Raw genomic sequence first — 19925 nt, 5'->3', positions numbered from 1 at the left:
TACTCCATTCTCCTCTTGTATTTTTGATTCCTTCTCCCATTTTCAAGTAAGCAGATATTTTAGGTACCAAATAATGTTACACATAATTTTTAATTGCTTGGCATCAAGTAGTGACAAGAAATAAAAAGTTGTTTTAGAATAGCATTATAAAATATCTTGATTATAAAGTAACATATGTAACATATTAGTCACAATAGTTTAGAGGCACAAACTTTTTCTTTTACGTCATGGTGCACATTCAGAGTGAAAAAAGCTAAATCCCAGAAATTTCGCTATCTCCAGAGGTCAGGGCCTGGCCATGCCCAGGAAACCATCAATACTGTAGCAAGTGTCGAGCCCAGTGTTGAAACATGGATTCAGCTTCCCACCAGACCAAGTGACCTTTCTCAATTTTCATAAATCTGGGAGCTTAAAAACTTAGCAAGGACCCACCTTTTGCCCCACAACCAACCCTTGCCTGACCTCTTTTTTTTTTTTTTTTTTTTTTTTTGTCTTTTTGTCTTTTTGTCTTTTTGCCTTTTCTAGAGCCGCTCCCGAGGCATATGGAGGTTCCCAGGCTAGGGGTCGAATCGGAGCTGTAACCACTGGCCTACGCCAGAGCCACAGCAACGCGGGATCCAAGCCGCATCTGCAACCTACACCACAGCTCACAGCAATGCCGGATCCTTAATCCACTGAGCGAGGCCAGGGATGGAACCTGCAACCTCGAGGTTCCTAGTCAGATTTGTTAACCACTGAGCCATGACGGGAACTCCTGACCTCATTTTCTTAAAAGTCTAAATCACGTTGATTTACAGACTGGAAGTTTGGCCATAAAGTCATTACTGTGCCCACTTTGCAGAGGAGATGAGCGCACAGTGCAGAGGACAATTTACTGACCCGGTGCTTGCAGCCAATTGCTGTTTTTCATCGACCACAGCTTTATGATCTCCAGAGCACATCTCGTGAAGGTAAAACTTTTATGACCTCCATTAATTCAGTGTCCCCAGCTGTCCTGTTGCTCAACTTGCTGTCAAATCACAGAAGTATATTTTGAGGATATTTCGAAGGGAATCAGTGTGAGGACTTCTTGGACAAAATTTATGGAGAGGGAAATTGAAGCAGGTGGATTGTCTACACATATACACATTTGCACGCACATGCACGCATACCCACACACAAGTGCACATGAAAGGGATAGGAGAGGGAGTTCCCTTTGTGGCTCAGTGGGTTATCCATGAGGATGTGGGTTCGATCCCTGGCCTTGCTCAGTGGGTTAAGGATCTGGTGTTGCTGTGGCTGTGGCGTAGGCCGGCAGCTGCAGCTCCGATTCAACCCCTAGCCTAGGAACTTCCATATGCTGTGGGTACGACCCTAAAAAAAAAGAAAAAAAAAGGCAGGCAATGTGTTCAGTGCCCCAGCAGCCACATCACAGAAATGTCCTTTTGTACGTGTGTTACGATTCCCGGGCTTGAGTTTTCCCTTTGGGTATCACTCCAGGCACAAGGGAGAGTGTGACACACAGTGGTTGGGAAGGAGGGAAAGCAGAAGGGATGGGAGGGGACGATGAGCAGGAAGAGGGAGGGACAGAGGCAAATAGGTGAAAAGAAGGAGGGAGGAGAGGAAGAGAAAAAGCAGGAGGGGTTGAAGAGAGGAAGGTTTTTTTGTTTGTTTGTTTGTTTGTTTGCTTTTTATGGCTGCAGGTGCGGCATATGGAGGTTCCCAGGTTAGGGGTTGAATCGGAGCCAGAGCTGCCGGCCTACACCACAGCCACAGCAACACAGGATCCGAGCTGTGTCTGCGACCTACACCACAGCTCATGGCAACACCGGATCCTTAACCCACTGAGCGAGGACAGGGATCAAACCTGAGTCTTCACGGATACTAGTCGGGTTCATTACACCACTGAGCCATGATGGGAACTCTGGATGAGTTATTCTTTACAGTAACCAACACCCTCTAATATAGCCTTTCCATAGGCTGTGCAGGGGAGGGGAGGTGTACAGAGAATTCCCTGAAAGCAGACGCACGAGGCAAGTAGAGCAGAACGGTCATTTGTTTTGCATTTAAACTGCATTTTAGACCATCTCTCCCAGATCTTAGCATGACTCATGTCTTATCTTTATGGTCTCAGCTCAACTGCTCCCCTCTAGAGAGAACTTTCCTGACTGCCTCAGTGTTCTTTATGCCACCTTCGTATTTTATTTTCCTGATGGTCCAGGTGCTCATCGGAAATTATTTAGATACTTGTGGATTGGTGGTTGGTTCCCCTGTGTGGTGTTTATCTTGCACAACTAGAATTTAAGCTCCATGAGAACAGATAACTTATAAAACTTACGCCACGGGTGTGGCATATGGAGGTTCCCAGGCCAGGGGATGAATCAGAGCTGTTGCTGCTGGCCTACACCACAGCCACAGCAACGTGGGATCCAAGCTGTGTCTGCGACCTATATCACAGCTTCTGGAAATGCTAGATCCTTAACCCACTGAGCAGGGCCAAGGATCGAACCTGCGTCCTTGTGGATACTGGTTGGATTCATTGCTGCTGGGCCATAATGGGAACTCACAACGTCTATATGTTGTTCACTGTTGAATGTCCAGTGTCTAGAAGAGCGCCTGGCACACATCTATTGAATAGATGGATGAATGAATGAATGAATTGAATGTCTACTCCAGAGACCGTTGGAAACAGACTCCTGAGTATTTCTGGGAAGTAACCAGGAGTCACAGCAGGTTCGAATCGGGATGCTGGTCAGTCCTCGGAGCCCACATGCTCCTTTACAGATGAAGGCGACGTGGGGACCTAGGAAGATAAGACCTGGCCCACAGGACCCCGTTGAGGTTCTGTGGCCCCAGCTGTTTCCAATTCCTGAGGCGGCCCTCAAACCACAGTTTCAAAATAAAGGCAAAATCAGACAGAGCACCAACCAGAGTCATCGTCTCGAGGGTGAATAACGGTCTGTCTGCTCTCCCGCAGCTGACATTAATCAAGGCGAGACCATCGGACACCAAAAGCAAACAAGCGGGTCCCTCTTTCTGAGCTTTCGGCCAAGGCCCGTCTCCTCTTCTGGGTCCCTTCATCCCTCACTCAAAGTTAGCGTAAGTAGGAAGAGTCTGAAGAGTTCACCACCTCCTGGGCGTGACACTACGTGTTTTATATTCTCCGTCTCCAGGAGGAGACCCTGTTACCCCCCACCCCCAATTTATAGGAGAATTTAGGCTGAAAGATGTTAGGAATTTGCCTGAGGTCATGCAGCTAAGAATGATGGAGCTTGAGTATCAGCTCAAAAAATTTTAATTTTTTGAATAAATAATGCATTCATAGCATCCAAAATTTGAAAAATACATATAGATTTACTTAAAGAGAACCAAACTTCCCCCTAGCTACCCCCATCCACAGATGACCAATATAATGTTTCTTGAGGATTTTTCTATAGATACATTATGCACACGTAAGTCAATAGAGGGGTGTGCGTGTGCGTGTGTGTGTGTGTGTGTGTGTGTGTGTGTGTGTCCGCGCATGTGTGCATGCAAGCACATACAGACATTCTTTGGAAACTCCTTTTTTTTCTTTTTGCTTTTCAGGGCTGCACCTATGGCATATGGAAGTTCCCAGGCCAGGGGTTGAATTGGAGCTGCAGCTCCAGCCATAGCCACAGCCACAGCAACGCAGGATCCGAGCCACGTCTTCAACCTATACTACAGCTCACGGCAATGCCAGATCCTTAACCCAACTGAGCAAGGCTAGGGATCGAACATATATCCGCATGGATACTAGTTGGGTTCATAACCCGGTGAGCCACAAGGGGAACTCCCTCCTTTGTAACCTTTTGCTGTGGAAAATGATGAATGTATACCAAAGCAGATGGAATCCTATGGTGGAATCTCATGTTGCTATTTCTTTGCTTCAAGAAGTGTCAACTCAACAGACCTGTTTTGTGAGTTCCCATCGTGTCGCAGTGGAAACAAATCTGACTAGTATCCATGAGGATGCAGGTTCATCCCTGGCCTGCTCAGTGGGTCAGTGATCTGTTGTTGCTGTGAGCTGCAGTGTAGGTGTGGCCCTAAAAGGAAAACAAAAACAAAAACAGGCTTGTTTTAGCCACACCTCACCTGTTCCCTCCCAAACATCATAGCATTTCATCCGTAAATATTTCTCTGTGTATATCTAAAGGATGAAGACTTTTAAAACATTTCCAAAACACAATAACCATAACGTAAAAATTTGCAATGTTTCCTTAATAACATAAGACATCCAGGCAGTATTCGGATTTCCAATTGCTTCATAAATGTCAGCCTTTTTAAAAACTTTATTTGAATCAGGATGCAAATAAGATGCACATATTGTGGTTGTTGATATGTCTTTTAAGTCTCTTTTAATCTAAAGATTCTCCCTCTACTCTATGTCCTTATGATGGATTTGTCGATAAAATTATTTGTTTGTCCTGTTGAATTCCAACAGTCTAGATTAGGTAAGAGGGGGCAAAAATCCCTTTTACACAAATAATACCATAAAATTCATAACTGTTTTGTACTTTTTTCACGTAACGGATGTGGTAAATCCATTTGACAAATACTTGCTGAGCGCCTAACACTTTTCTGTGTGCTGGAGATGAAACAGCATGTAAAGCAAACAGACCAAGAGAACAACCTGGGGATGGAGACGGACAAATGTAAATAAGTAAATAAACGGACACAGCATTGGACAACTGTATTATCAGAAGAATAAAGCAGGGAAAGGCTAGAGGCTGCGTGAGGAGGCTGCACGTTTAGGAAAGCCTCTCGGAGAAGATGGCATTTGAACAAATGCTGAAAGCAGGTGAGAGGCTGGGTCATGAGTCTCTCTGTTGGAACAGCATTTTCAGAAGAGAAACAGCAAGTACAAAGGCCACGTGTACCCTAGAGAAGCAAGCCTTTAGTCCAGGAGATGCAAACAATTCTCCCTCAGTGTACTTTTCCTCTTTTGCCTTTTGTATGGGGACTCTTTTGCCATTTAGGAAATTTGACTTTTAAAAATGTAGTCATCTAGGAGTTCCCACTGTGGCTTAGTGGATTGAGAACTTGACAGGGAGTTCCCGTTGTGGCTCAGTGGTTAATGAATCCAACTAGGAACTATGAGGTTTCGGGTTCAACCCCTGGCCTCGCTCAGTGGTTTGAGGATCTGGTGTTGCCATGAGCTGTGGTGTGGGTCGCAGACATAGCTCGGATCTGGTGTTGCTGTGGCTGTGGCATAGGCCAGTGGCTGCAGCTCTGACTGGACCCCTAGCCTGGGAACCTCCATGTGCTGAGGGCTTGGCCCTAAAAAGACAAAAAAAAAAAAAAAAAAAAAAAAAAAAGGAATTCCCGTTGTGGCTCAGTGGTTAACGAGTCCAACTAGGAACCATGAGGTTTCAGGTTCGATCCCTGTCCTCGCTCAGTCAGTTAAGGATAAGGTGTTGCCTCAAGCTGTGGCGTAGTTTGCAAATGTGGCTCAGATCTGGCGTTGCTGTGGCTGTGATGTAGGTCTGCAGCTGCAGCTCTGATTCGACCCCTGGCCCTGGAACTTCCATATGCTACAGGTGTGGCCATAAAAAGAAAAAAAATTTTTTTTAATGCGGTCATCTTTATACTTTCTCTTTTGTGGCTCCTGGGTTCTGTGTCAAATTTAAAATAAGCCTGGATTTTGAGTCCCCATATTATTTCATGGCCCAACATGGCCTGGGTTTAATTACAGTTCTAAATGACCACAGAATCTCAGTGGTTGAACACAAAGCTAATTTCTTGCTCACACCATCTGTCCAGGGCAAACCAGCTCAGACTACTTTCACTCAGGGACCCAGGCTCTGGGTTCATCCACCATCGCTGTCAGGAGGACGAGTTGTAGCAAAGTGCACACCAGCACTTGCAGGCTTTTGCTCACATTTCATTGGCTAAAGCTCTACCTGCAGCCCACCTGAGCTCAAGGTGGTGGGCAGGGCAAGGTCAGGTATACGCAGCAGGGGACAGGACCATGTGTGAACAGACCCTGAGAGTCATTAGACCACCTTGCTCAAGTCAAGGGGAAGGAGCTGTTCTATTAAGCCCAACTCTCGGACTTTCCTGAACTCGCTCACAAGCAAAGTCGTGTAATACAGACACACTCCTAGACCCAGTTGATGGGTGTCTGTGGCCAGTCCGAGAATCTGTACAAGACAGATTCTGCTCAGACAGAGAGAGGCACTTAGTCTCTCACAAAGCTCCTGGTTTCCACTGCCTCCACGGCTTCCATTATTTCCACTGCTTGGATGGCCTCCACGGCCTCCACTGTCTTCATTGCCTCGAATCCTTCCATGGCTTCCACCGTCTCCATTGCTTCCACTGCCTCCACAGCCTTCACTGCCTCCACTACTTTCACTGCCTCCATTACCTCCCCTGCCTCCATGGCCTCCATTACCTCCCTTGCCTCCACTGCCTCCACTGCTTCCATGGCCTCTGTTACTTCCATTGTTGTCCATGGCCTCCTTTGCCTCCATTTATTCTATTGCTTCCACCACTTCCAGTGCCTCCACTGCCTCCATGACCTCCATTGGCCTCCACTGCCTTCATTGCTTCTACTGCTTCCACCACTTCCATTGTCCTCCATGGCTTCCATGGCTTCCTTTGCTTCTGGCATGAAGAGGCTGTATCCTTCCTACTTCAGGAGCCAAGGGGACACGATTTCCCCTGGCTACATTCACTTTTTTGGATGAGACATCTGGAACCAATGCATAAATTAATGCTGGTCATTTTCAGATAAAAATAAATAATCCATATTCTACAGCTTCAGAGAAAGGTGCTATTTGTTTAGATGATGGATTTTTTGCAGATTTAGCGAAGCCCATGGATCTTGGAACTTTCAACATAAACAATGAGGAAACCAAAATAAACCCTTACGGAGCAGAAGAGATAGGAACATTTTCTTCAGCATGAATCATGAGCTAATGATTGTTTCTAAAAATGTAAACGGAATTAATACATGCTCAGTCAGCAGCTAGAGAGGAGGAAGAGCCCAGTACCTGCCTTGTGTCCAAATATAGGACAGAGAATATTGATTTTTCTGCTTGCTAGAACACAATCTCTCTCAAGTTACCTGCAGTAAAGGGAGCCTCTATCGAGGATACACGTGAGTAATAAGAGAAACAGGGATCTTGTGGGTGCCTCAGCTTGGAAACAGCATCACCCAAACGTTGATGGAAAGAAACCATATCTAGAGCAACCCAGGCTCTCGCCCAACAGCAAGAGAGGGATTCGACATAAAAGAACTCCAGAGGACGGGTTCCCATGGTGGCTCAGCGGTTATTAAACCCACTAGTATCCACGAGGACATTGGATCAATCCCTGGCCTCGCTGAGCGGGTTAAGGATCTGGCATTGCTGTGAGCTGTGGTGTAGGCCACAGACATGGCTCGGATCTGGTATTACTGTGGCTGTGGTGTAAGCTGGCAGCTACAGCTCCCAATTCGACCCCTCATCTAGGAACTTCTGTATGCTGCATGTGCAGCCTTAAAAAGAAAAACAAACAAATAAACTACAGGGAAAATTGGGGCTCTGAGTGCGGATGCCTTGCTGAGAAGGGTAGCGGTGGGAACCCTCTTCATACCTGGACTCCACACATCATACTCCACAAATTGAGTGCTCACAGCCCACTGTAAGGAAAGGCACTAATCCAAGACCATGGTCTTTTGGGGGATCCAGGCCCCGTATTCACTGAAGAGACAGGGATGGTAAGAAAAGAGATGTTACATGACTCTTACCTCATTAGAATATGAGAGCGTGAAAAAGACAAATCTCAGTTGTGGATGAATCAGTCTAAAAACAATTGTTAAAAAAAGACGGTGGCAGATGGTATTCTTATATTCTTTCTTCCTCACATGGGCTCTTCCTGTTTACTGGGCTCACTGATTGAGGATTCCTCCCTGGGGTCCCTCCTGGTGGGAGGGCTGCCCATTGAGGTCAGGACTCATCATGTGACTTGCTTTGTCCAGTGAAATGTATGCACTATCTTCCCAGATGACTAGGCTTAAGAGCCTTGGCACAGGTTTTTTTTTGTTCCCCTCTGCCACGAGATTAAGACGGGGGCCCTCCCCCAGCCTATGCCTCAGAAGAGCCCGGAGTGAAAGTTGATGTGCCGCCAATATGTATATGAGCACGAAATAGATATCTGATGGTGTAAGGCACTAGGATTTTGGAAGCCAGGTCTTATTGCAACATAATGTAGCTCAGGCTAATGGATACAGATTCCAGGACCAGAAAAGTGGTGCTGATCTAGCAAAAACCCCAACATCGAGAACACATTGCCTAAAATAAGAAAAATGGACCAAATGAACTGGTGGTTCTAGTTAAGAAGCAGGGGAAACAAAACACGGGTAACATTGCATTTGCTTTTATTGCCTGTGCTTGACAAGGAGTACAAGAAAGAGAGAAGCTCCAAAAAGATTTCCAGTTAAGTTAGAGTCGAAAGAGAAATAGGTGAGGAGTTCCCGTTGTGGCTCGGTGGATTAAGAACCTGACTAGTACCCATGAGGATGCGTGTTCGATCCCTGGCCCTGTTCAGTGGGTTAAGGATCTGGCATTGCTGTGAACTGTGGTGTAGTTCGTAGACATGGCTCTGATCCTGAGTTGCTGTGGCTGTGGTGTAGGCCAGCAGCTGTAGCTCTGATTGGACCCCTAGCCTGGGAACCTCCATATGCAGTAGGTATGGCCATAAAAAAAAACAAAGAAAGAAAGAAAGAAAAAAGAAGGGGAAGTAGGGGAAATCTAGATATCCCCAAGGTAACAGAGTCAGAACAAGACGAGAAAGGGGTGTAAAGAGGGTGCTGAGATAGGGAACCTGGGTGAAAGCTGATTCGGAAGGAATGGATCCCTAAATCCCCTCATTCGCCCTCCACCCCTGGGCCATCTCTTCTTTGCCTCTCTGGAGAGGGTAAAAGAGCAGGTCAGGGGACAGGGAGATGGTGGTCACAGTTGCGGGTACAAGCATGTGTGTCTACTGAACATTGAATGGGGAGACTCCAGCCATTTTCTCCCATTCACTTCTAAGATCACTGATGGCCAGATCCTTTCTCTCCAGCCAGGAGACGAAAAGACGATGGAGAATCTCAACAGCACAACAGGAAACATCCTAAGATACTGACATTGGGGTCCCCCAAAAAATGGTCCACTGAGATCACACGATAGTGTGACGATCAAGTCCCTATCATCAACTCAGAGCTTCTTAATAGCCTTTTATTCCTTAGCTCTTAAACTCTGTGCCTAGGATGGAGACACACACACACGCACACACACAATATTAATAGCCTCAGAGACACAAGATTTATCATCCATGACATAAGAATGAAGTTTTTTGAAAAAGGTTAATTCAGACATTTGAAGATCGAAAAAGAGCTCTTAGATATGCAAATCAATGGCAGAAACAACAAACTCAACGGAAATTAAATTTGAGGAAATCTCCCAGAAAGTAGTCAAAAACACAAGATGAAAAAATGAGAGTGAAAAAGAATAAAACTAAAGGACCAGGTGGTCCAACACTAATATTTAATAGGAATTCCAGAAACATACTAGAGAAAAGGGGCGGGAAGTCACCAATAAAATGACTGAAGAATATTCTTCAAGCCAAAGGACTGGAGTGGCCAGAGTCTATTGAGATTCATACCAAAGCGCATGTGAAACCACAAGTTCCAGGAAACATTAGAAGATCCTACACATTTCTGGGGGGAAGACACAGATCTCACAAAGGGTTGGCATTCATGGCTTTAGACGTCTCTGAAAAGACAATCAAGGCAAGAAGATATTCTTTTTTTTTGTTTTTGTTTTGTTTTGTTTTGGTTTTGGCCACACCCTCGGCATGTGAAAGTTCCCGGACCAGGGATTGAATCCGATCTTTTTCCAAGACCCCTGGTTCCCACTACTGTCTGTAAATTGTCACATTTGGGAGGGGTTCTTGAAAGTTCCACAGACATTTGAAGAAATGTATAAATAAAATCTACTTTGAGGACTTAAAAAAAAATTTTAAAAATTCAGGCCAGGGATCGAATCCAAGCCACAGCCGGGACCTACAGCTGCAGCAATGCTGGATCCTTAACCCGCTGCTCGGGGCCAGAGATGGAACCTGCACCTCTGCAGTGATTCCAGTCACCACAGAGACAATGCTAGATGCTTAACCCACTGCACCACAGGGGGAACTCTGAGGCAAGAAGATATTCTAAAGATAAAACAATATCTGACCTATTATTCTCTATCTGGTAAAACTTGAGTTTGAGTTAAGTATGAGAGTCACTCAAAGACATACAAAGCCTCAGCAATGAGGTCCTAGTATATGGCACAGGGAACTACATCTGTCTTGGGATAGAACATGATGGAAGATAGTATAAGAAAAGGAATATATATATATATATATATATATGACTGGGTACTTGCTGTACAGTGGAAACTGGCACAACATCGTGAATAAACTATACTTTAATAAAAAAATTTTTCAAAAAAACAAGTGCTTATAATTACATTAAAAATAGGCATTCCTGGAGTTCCCGTTGTGGCACAGCGGAAATGAATCCAAGTAGGAACCATGAAGTTGCAGGTTCGATCCCTGGCCTCACTCCGTGGGTTAAGGATCTGGCGTTGTTGTGAGCTGTGGTGTAGGTCACAGACGAGGCTCGGATCCCACATTGCTGTGGCTCTGGTGTGGGCTGGCAGCAACAGCTCCGATTCAATCCCTAGTCTGGGAACCTCCATGTGCTGTGGGTGCAGCCCTAAAAGGACAAAAGACAAAAAAAAAAAAAAAGAAAAAAGAAAGAAAGAGGCATTCCTATTGTGGCTCAATGGGTTAAGATCCTGTGAGGATTTGGGTTTGATTCCTGGCCTCACTCAGTGGGTTAAGGATCCAGCATTGCTATGGATGTGGTGTAGGTCACAGTTGCGCTCCAATTCGACCCCTGGCCTGGGAACTTCCATGTGACGCAGATGCAACCTTAAAAAGAAAAGAGATAATTTTTAACATTAAAAAAAAAGACCTCTTACATCATTTTGCAGGAAGCTCCTAGAAGCACTCCACCAAAATGAGCAAGTCCCGGAAGAATGAAGAGGAATCCCACACAGAGAGAGGCAAAGGGCTTCCCTAGGATGATGAAGGGAGCTCCCAGATGACCAGACAGAGGCGACCCCGTTAGCACAGGGGCACCGTGCTATGACCTGGGGGTCATCAGAACGTCCCCATGGCCACCTCTGGAAACCAGTGCCCTGTTGAGCTCATTTGACTTGTCCTGTCCATGTCCCGAGGAAGCACCATCTCCTCCTCTGTTACCTACACTCCACCATTCACCCCATAGGAATGTTCTCTTTGGCTCAGGTACCCCTGGGAGCTGGGTAGGCTTGGTGAGTTTGGACCCAGAAAATCTCTGCAGCCTACTCACCCAACCAACCACGTGGTCGCTGGGACCCAGGAACTGTTCCACAACCAGGTGTTTCAACCACGTGAGTACAGGGTTCCCCAAAGTCTTATATCCTGAACTTTCCAGAAGGGCCTCTTTCCATTCACTCAGGGAATCTTGACCCAGAAATTCCACTGAATTTATCTTCTCCTGGGAACCTAGGGTTAGTATTTTTATTTATTTTTTATTTTATTTTATTTTTTCCCCCTTTTCCAGCTGAACCCAGGGCGTATGGAGGCTCCCAGGCTAGGGGTCAAATTGGAGCTGTAGCTGTGACCTACACCACAGCCATGGCAACACCAGATCTGAGCCCGTGTCTGCAACCTACACCACAGCTCACAGCAACGCCAGATCCTTAACCCACTGATCGAGGCCAGGGATCGAACCAGCATCCTCATGGACAACTATGCCTGGTTTTTAACCTGCTGAGCCACAATAGGAACTCCTAACTTCTTGATTATACATCTTTACATTTCATTTAAGAAAATAAAATTGCCACCCGAAGCATCTGCCATGAAGTATCTCCCTCAGCATATGTTAGATTATAATAACAAAAGATTCATGGGAAAGAGAAATTTGAATGACTCTGACCCTGTGGGGGCATTTTTCCAACCAGATTCACTGGAATGGCAAAAAAACAAAAAAAAAAAGAGTAGGAATTAAAAGGTCCTGGAATTTGCCATTAAATCATGCAATGTTTAGAGCTGTGAGGAATTTTACCACTGCCCAGTCTAAGCCCCTCACTTTTATAGGAGGGATGGGGGCCCCAGGAGGGAAGTGACCCACCCACGGGCATGAGACAGAGGCCGGGTCCATTATGGGCCAGAGTCCAGGTGTCCTGTCTCCTGCCCCCCAGCCCGGGGTTTGTCCTGGACACCATGGTCTTATCAGGGAAGGAGCAGTGATTTCCCAAGAAGGCTCCTGCCTTGCAGACCGTGAGAACAGGATTTCCTAGACGAAGCAAAGCAAATGGCCACAGCCTGTGAGGCTGACATGAGTGCAGCCTCCTCCCCCGAGAGAGTGGACGTGGTGGGCCACCTACTGGTCCACCCGTTGTGCACGTCTGCTCCGGACTTAGAGACTGTGTGTGTGTGTGTGTGTGTGTGTGTGTGTGTGTGTGTGTGTGTCACATCTAACACACAGTATGTGCTCAGAGGTTGGTACCATTATTTTTTTTATCTTTTTCGGGCTGCACCAAGGCATATGGATGTTCCCAGGCTAGGAGTCGAATCCAAGCTGCAGCTGTGACCACAGCCACAGCAACACCAGATCTGAGCCATGTCTGCAACCTACACCTCAGCTCATGGCAACACCAGGTCCTTAGCCCACTGAGCTAGGCCAGGGATTGAACCCTCGTCCTCATGGATCCTAGTTAGGTTCATTACCGCTGAGCCACAGCAGGAACTCCTGGTACTATTAATATCATCTGCTTAGGAGAAGCCACAAGCATTCAGGGCCTAAAAACATGGCTAGTCTGGGTCAGGAAAGAAAGAAAGAAAGAAGAAAGGAAAGAAAGGAAAGAAAGGAAAGAAAGGAAAGAAAGGAAAGAAAGAAAGAAAGAAAGAAAGAAAGAAAGAAAGAAAGAAAGAAAGAAAGAAAAGAAAAGAAAAGAAAAGAAAGAAAAGAAAGAAAGAAACAGCCCTGACCTAGCCCTGTCTCATGTGTCAAGTTGAAGGCAAACCCGCCTCCTTGCCGAAGCAGTGCATGTGGATGTGTGCTTGTCCACCCCCTCACAGAGCCTCCACGGACACGCCAGAGAGGAGGGCTGATGACAGTAAAGGAAGACTGTTGTCCCTTAACCCCCAGGTACACCCCTTTGGTGGCAGGGGTACATCAAGGGCCAGCCTCTGCGGCAGCCTGCAGACAATGAACGTACCAGCCAAAGAAGCAGGTCCCTGCTCCTCACTCGGCCGCGTAGCCACCACGGGAGAGACATACAGGAATGAAGAGGGATTCATGGAATCAGAACAGCATCAGAGAAACTAAAAGGAAGCAAATCTGAATGGCAGACAAGGGACAGAGGACTTTAGGAGAAGGATCAGCAAAGCCTCCAGGAGTTCCGATCATGACTCAGCGAGTCAAGAACCCAACTAGTATCCATGAGGCAGGTTCTATCCTGGCCTCGCTCAGTGGGTTAAGGAACCGACACAAGTTGCAAGGTAGGTCTCAATGTGGCTCGGATGAGGCGTTGCTGTGGCTGTGGTGTAGGCCGGCAGCTGTGGCTCCAATTTGATCCCTAGCCTGGGAACCTCCATATACTGCAGGTATAGCTGTAAAAAGAAAAAAGAAAAAAAAAAAAAGGAAAAAAAACCCTCCAGAAAAAGGAAGAGAGGCCCCAGGCTTTGAGAATATGGGTGGTAAAGCGTTTTGTACCCAATTCTATGTGTCTCGGGGGAGGGGATCCCCACACCACCAAGCAGCTCTGTGACACCATCCAAGAATCCTGCAATTCAGTTTGACTCTGAGACTATCTACCTGGAGGCAGAATCCGATCTCACAGCTAAGGGCTCACTTCCGAAGCCAACTACAGTTCCAGACTGTGCTCTGTGTGTCTAACCCAAGAGCTGCATATGGAAGGCTCCCTTCACCCCCTTCTTGGGCTTGATTAATCTGCCAGAGCAGCTCAAGGAACCTAGAGCAGCATTTTTTTTTTTAACTAGATCTCATCTCTGTTCTAAAAGGATGTAAGGAAGACCGGGCAGATGGAAGATGCCCAGGGCAGGGGTTGGGAGAGGGCTCGGGGCTTCCATGCTGGGGTGCACCCCCTTCCCCAAACCCTCTTGTGTCCACCGCCTGTAAGTTTTTTAAACCCTGTCCTTTGGGATTTTCCTGGAGGCTCCATCATATAGACACGACTGAGTACATCTTCGCCCTTGCCATCTCCAGCCCTTCTGCCCTCCGCAGAGGTCAAGGTGGGGCTGAAAGTTCTGATCCCTATCACATGATCAGCTCCACTCCCCATCTTTTGGGGAGTAACAGTCAAATGACAAAAGATGCCATTCTCTCATTGTTTAGGGAATTCCCTGGGTTCAAGGTGTTCTGTGTGTGTGTCTTTCTTATTCTAAATTACAAAGACCACGTGGGTTTGGGTCTCTGGTGACGCCCCCTGACAGCCTCTCCTCCCTACCCCAACCGGGTCACCGTCTTCCTTCTGCTCACACTTCTCAAGTGGCTTCAAGGCCAGTTTTCTCTGAAGCTCACTGTTGGCCAGTGTCTGGTTTTCAGCAGCCCCAAGACCCTCTAAAAGATGAGGTGTCTGCCTTCAGGTTGCATTTCCTAAATTAGGAGGGTTTAAGCTGGATGAATAGGACGGGACAAGGAACACCATCCAAGCTGGGCAAGAAAGTGAGAGGTCATATTTGACAGGAAGGATTGATCCCACCCCCCAGGAAGAAACCATACTCACAGCTGGTGGGGCTCTGGGGACCTCACCTGGCATTTTGAAGCCATCCTGCAATTGTCTTGTTTTCATAAGCCCCCTTCCCCGCTTCTCATAGCTACTTCCCCATCCCCCGTGGTTGCCTTCCCTACTTCTGGCCTCCCTTTCTCTGAACCCCACACTCCACAGGTAACCAGCACTCCCTGGCCCCCCATTTTCCTTCAGGGACTCCTACACATCAGAGCTTTACCATCCTCCTCTCAGATGGGAGAGGGCATCTTTCCCCCATGGAATGGATCCACCCACGGGGCCGGGCTGTGCAGTTTCTGTGAAATGCTGGGCCTGGGTACCAACAGCCTCTGCTTCCAAGAGACCTGGACTCAGGCAAACCAGCAGTCTCCTGGCTTTTGCCGTCCACCTTCCCCTTGCTTTGCTCCTGAGTCCAAGTCTCTGTCAGGCTCTCTTGTCCCTTGGGATGAGTTTTCTTCTGGGAGAGTCCTCAATCACTTAAAAACAAGTTTAAGGAGGAGTTCCCATTGTGGCTCACTGGGTTAAGAACCCAACTAGTGTCCATGAGGATGCTAGTTCAATCCCTGGCCTCAATTAGTGGGTTAAGGATCTGGCGTTGTGGTGAGCTGTGGTGTAGATCGCGGATGTGGCTTGAATCCCATGTTGCCGTGCCTGTGGGGGCTGCGGCTCCAATTTGACCCCTGGGAACTTCCATATGCCACAGGTGTGGCCCTAAAAAAAAAAAAAAAAAAAAAAGTTTGTTTGAGGAGTTCCCTGGTAGCTCTTTGGGTTAAGGAGCCGGCATTGTCACTGCTGAGGTGCAGGTTTGAGCCTTGGCCTGGGAATTTCTGCATGTCTCGGGCATGGCCAAAAAAAATGAGTTTGGGGAAGATCTGCCTTACCTGGTCATCCTCAGGCAGGTCTACACTTCCCACACTCAGGCTCAAACTGGGACCCGCAGCACAGGTGCAGAGACCAAGGGCCATCTTGGCACAGGTCTGTACTTGGCCTCACAGCCTAGGGTCAGGGTGGTGGGGAGGAGGGTTCTCCTACCCATAGACAGTTGTGCTGATATTTGGGGTCAGACTGAGGTCACGCATGTCCCCCACTGCCAGAAGGGCTGGCATTGCCATCTCCGTCCAGAACACCCATCTGTTATCTGCAGCAACAGTGGCTTCTGTTCAGCAAGTCACCCCAGAGCCTCCCTTGGGAGCAGAGATGTGGGTTCTGGAGCCACGGCTGGAGGACCTGTTGGGTTACTGCAGGGCAGGGCAGAGCAAGGCAGGAGCTCTGGACAATACAGAGCTGTCTTGACAGCCCAGGGCTCCGGGAAGGGCGCTGCCAATGGTGAGTTTTTATTGAGCAGCATGGGAAGCAGCAAGCCCTCCCTTAGGCCTTTTTTTTTTTTTTTGGAGACGGAGAAAGAGGGTTGATGCTTTGGGGAAAGATAAAGTGGAAAATATGCTTCTCATTATGCTATGCGGAGGCAGATGAGGAGGGTCAGGCCCGGGGTTCTGAGGCAGTGGCTTGAGCACCGATTTCCTCCAGTGGGGCCACTGCCTGAATCAAGCACATTCCGGAGAATCTGACACCCTAAATCTCAGGGCATGGGAACGAGAGGCCTGGGGAGTGCAGGGTTTATCTCACCACCTCTTTTCTTTCCCTTCCTCTTAATCTTTCCCCACCCCAGCGTCCCCCACGCCCACCGTCTGTTTTCCTGCGTCCCCAGTCGTCCAGACTCGTGCCTTCTGGCTGCCCTGCCTCACACCCTGTCTCCCGAGCGCTGCGGCTTCACATCCCGGCCCCCGGGCCATCCGTGCCAGGGGCTGCCCAGAAGGCAGACAAATCAGAGGCATCTCTGCACGGCGTCTCCCCTGCATGTTGGGGCCCGCGTCCACCATCTGCTTTCAATGAAGTGTGGGTTTCGGTACATATTATGGAAACAGGAACGGAAAAACCATCGGGGTCCCTCCTGCAAAAACAATCATTATCCACTGAAACGGGCTCTTAGCAACTTCCCGGTGGAGAGCACATCGCTGTTAATGAAGAGGAATTCAGACAGAGATTCTGGCGGGGCTGGTAGGGCTGGGCAGACAGGAGAGGGGAGAGGAGGAATGTTTTCACCAGCCAGGGGGAGGGTGCCCGAGTGCAGCGAATGGAGCAATCCCGCAGTCAGGGCTGTGCAATCCGACACCAGCCCCCAGCCGCCCAGTTTCTTTTGGACTCCAGAACGTGGCTGGCAGGGCCACCGTGCCAGGAGGTGGGCTGAACGGCCAGAGCAGCACCCGCCCTCAATCAGAGCAAGCTCTAGAAAGACCTGTATTGGATGGGCCTGGCCTGCCCTGGGGGCTGCGGCTGGCCGAGGAGGGATCTGCGATCAGAGTGGACCCCTGCTGGGTCTTCCTTTACCCACGTGCTGTGCGTAAGGCATCAGCTGCAGCACGTCTGTAGCTTAGCAAGCAGGGATGGTGCTGGTGTGTGCTGGGCTCCTAGTAAACAGCAGGGGATAAAACAGAGGCTGGACGGATGGGTCTGGTCAATGTCTTCTGTCTTTTCTCCGACGTGAGAAAAGCCAGCACAGGCCTTTGCAGAGAGTGGCACAGATTGACATACTGATAGGACCCTGTGTGTGTCTGCTCCTGTATCAACACCCCACCATCCCTCCTGCTCAGAGATGCCTGAAAAATGCCTGAAATTCCACACTCACAGAGCCCTTGCCTCCTGCCGTCCTAAGGTACCATTATCTCACGCTTCCAGCTTCATCAGTAATTGGCATCTCAGGGAGAATTAATTCATCAGACTCTCCTCAAGGGACGGTCTTAAGGGAGGGAAAAGGAAGAAAATGTAAGCTAAGTATTGAGGTGGGGAAAGAGGGTCCAGAGGACAAGGTCCCCTGGGGCCGTGAGGAGGGAGGTGCTGGGTTGACCTGCCGGTTCCGGAAAGACACGGCCCAGGGACCAGCACCCACAGCGGTGCTCTCAGGGAGGGGGCTCTGCTGAGAGGGGTGGGTTTTCCAGAACAAGGTTCCAGATCGTGGGGTCCAGGTTTGACCCCCACCCACCACTTCCGGATACGGACTTCCCATTGGCCCACTTCTCCACCGTAATTCTCACTAGTTGGTAAAAGGGAGCGAGTGAGGCGCAGCTGTCAGTCTGAGACTTGGTCCCTCAAAGCCTGGCCCTGGCCCCAGTTTCCTGAGCATCACTGATGGGTGAACAGCTCACACAGGCGCTCACGTGCGCACTCCCAGCCGCCAGCACATCCCAGAACCCTGAAGTGGACTCTTCGCAATAGCCAAGACCTGGAGGCAACCTAGGTGTCCATCAATGGAGGAATGGACAAAGAAGATGTGGTCCATATACACAATGGACTATTACTCAGCCATCAAAGAGAACAAAATAATGCCATTTGCAGCAACAAGAATGGACCTAGAGATTCTCATACTAAGTGAAGTGAGTCAGATAAAGACAAATACCATAATGATATCACTTACATGTGAAATCTAAAAAAATGACATAAGTGAACTTATTTACAAAACAGACTCACAGACACAGAGAACAAACTTATGGTTACTAAAGGGGAAAGGGGGATAAATTAGGAGCTTGGGATTAATAGGTACACACTACTAAATAGAAAACAGATAACCAACAAGGATCTATTGTATCGCACAGGGAACTATACTCAATATTTTGTAATAACCTATAAAGTTAATTTTGAAATCTGTGAATTTGTTTTATAAATAAATTCTCTTGTATCATTTTATTAGATTCCACATATAAGTAATATCACATGATATTTGTCTTTCTCTGTCTTGCTTCACTGAGTCTGACAACCTCTAGGAAACCGTGGTAGGGAGGAAGATTTAGGAGGATGGGAATAGCGTGTACACACCACTGTATAAAATAGATGATTAACAAGGACCTACTGTATAGCACAGGGAAATCTACTCAATAGTTTGTAATAACCGATATGGGAAAAAAAAGATTGGATAGATACATATATAACTGATTCACTTTGCTGTATACCTGAAACCAACTCAACACTATAAATCAATAATAATCCAATAAAATTTTAAAAAGATAACCTAAAAGGGAAAAGATTCTAAAAAAGAATATGTATATGTATGTATAACTGAATCACTTTGCTGTACACCAGACACAAATACAACAGTGTCAATCAACTATACTTCAATAACAATAAAATTTAAAAACCCAGGAGTTCCCATTGTGGCTCAGAAGGGTAAGAACCCAACTAATATCCATGAGGATGTGGGTTCAATCCTTGGCCTTGCTCAGGGGGTTAAGGATCCAGCGCTGCCTCAAGGTGTGTCATATGTCACAGATATGGCATAGATCACAACTGCAGCTTGGATATGATGGCTAGCCTAGAAACTCCATATGCTGCAAGGGGCCAAAAATATAAAACAAAACAAAACAGAGTTCCCGCTGTGGCTCAGTGGGTTAAGGATCTGATGTCTCCATGAAGATGCAGGTTTGATCCCTGACCTTGCTCAGTGGGTTTAGGATCCAGCATTGCCTATAGCTACAAGGTAGGTTACAGATGTGGCTCAGATCTGGCGTTGCTGTGGCTGTGGTGTAGGCTGGCAGCTACAGCTCCAATTCACCCCTAGCCTGGGAACCTCCATATGCTGCAGGTGTGGCCATAAAACAAAACAGTGGCCTCTAAGTGCTCAACTGAGAGAAAGAGTCACTTGACACACAAGCTTCACTTATTGTCTTATTTTAAGGAATTACAGGGCTACCCCCACCTTCAGTGACCACCCCACCCCCTCGAACATTTAGGACAAGACAAGATGTTGCACCACCAAAAAGATTACAACTCGCTGAAGGCTCAGAAGATGGTTAGCAATTTTTACCAATAAGGTTTTTAAATGTTTTTAATTTTAAAAATTTTTATTTAATTAATTTATGCATTTCTATGGTCTCACTTGCAGCATATGGAAGCTCCCAGGCCAGGGATTGAATGCAAGCAATTGCTGCGGCAATGCCAGATCCTTTAACCCACTGCACTGGGCCAGGGATTGAACCTTCGTACTGGCGCTGCAGAGATGTCACCAGTCCCCTTGTGCCACAGCGGGACCTCCGCAATTAAGTATTTTTAAATTAAGGTACTTAA

The 19925-nt window shown here is 47.4% G+C and overlaps 2 protein-coding genes across 22 annotated transcripts in view; one reads left to right on the top strand and one right to left on the bottom strand.

Annotated features, from left to right (window-relative positions):
• MTPAP (mitochondrial poly(A) polymerase) overlaps positions 1 to 19925 on the bottom strand; it is a 133287-nt gene that overhangs the window by 24284 nt on the left and 89078 nt on the right. For 4 of the 20 annotated variants that reach the window (XR_014817083.1, XR_014817085.1, XR_014817098.1 and 1 more), the window contains exon 11: positions 3911 to 4043. The exons of 4 other annotated variants lie outside the window; for them this stretch is intronic. The gene's annotated coding sequence lies outside the window, so the exon portion shown is untranslated. Of the gene's footprint in view, positions 1 to 73; positions 698 to 879; positions 1010 to 1638; positions 1731 to 3258; positions 4044 to 4244; positions 6692 to 19925 lie in introns of those variants that run through there. 12 more of the 20 variants (XR_014817094.1, XR_014817075.1, XR_014817093.1 and 9 more) reach the window with 10 other exon arrangements.
• Positions 1 to 19925, top strand: part of LOC106505145 (uncharacterized) — a 100692-nt gene that overhangs the window by 79407 nt on the left and 1360 nt on the right. Inside the window, exons 4-6 of one of the 2 annotated variants that reach the window (XR_001299271.3) lie at positions 798 to 950; positions 16480 to 18241; positions 19744 to 19917. The gene's annotated coding sequence lies outside the window, so the exon portion shown is untranslated. Of the gene's footprint in view, positions 1 to 797; positions 951 to 2956; positions 3079 to 16479; positions 18583 to 19743; positions 19918 to 19925 lie in introns of those variants that run through there. The other variant, XM_084980001.1, reaches the window with a different exon arrangement.

Source organism: Sus scrofa, chromosome 10, assembly GCF_054392235.1.
Source record: "Sus scrofa isolate SSC_HxYL_T2T_F1_AM1 chromosome 10, Sscrofa_HxYL_maternal_Yorkshire_Landrace_v2.0, whole genome shotgun sequence".
In the NCBI taxonomy this organism is placed as follows: domain Eukaryota; kingdom Metazoa; phylum Chordata; class Mammalia; order Artiodactyla; family Suidae; genus Sus; species Sus scrofa.
The sequence above is the reverse complement of the archived record's forward strand: the minus strand, read 5'-3'. Positions and strand labels throughout refer to the sequence as shown.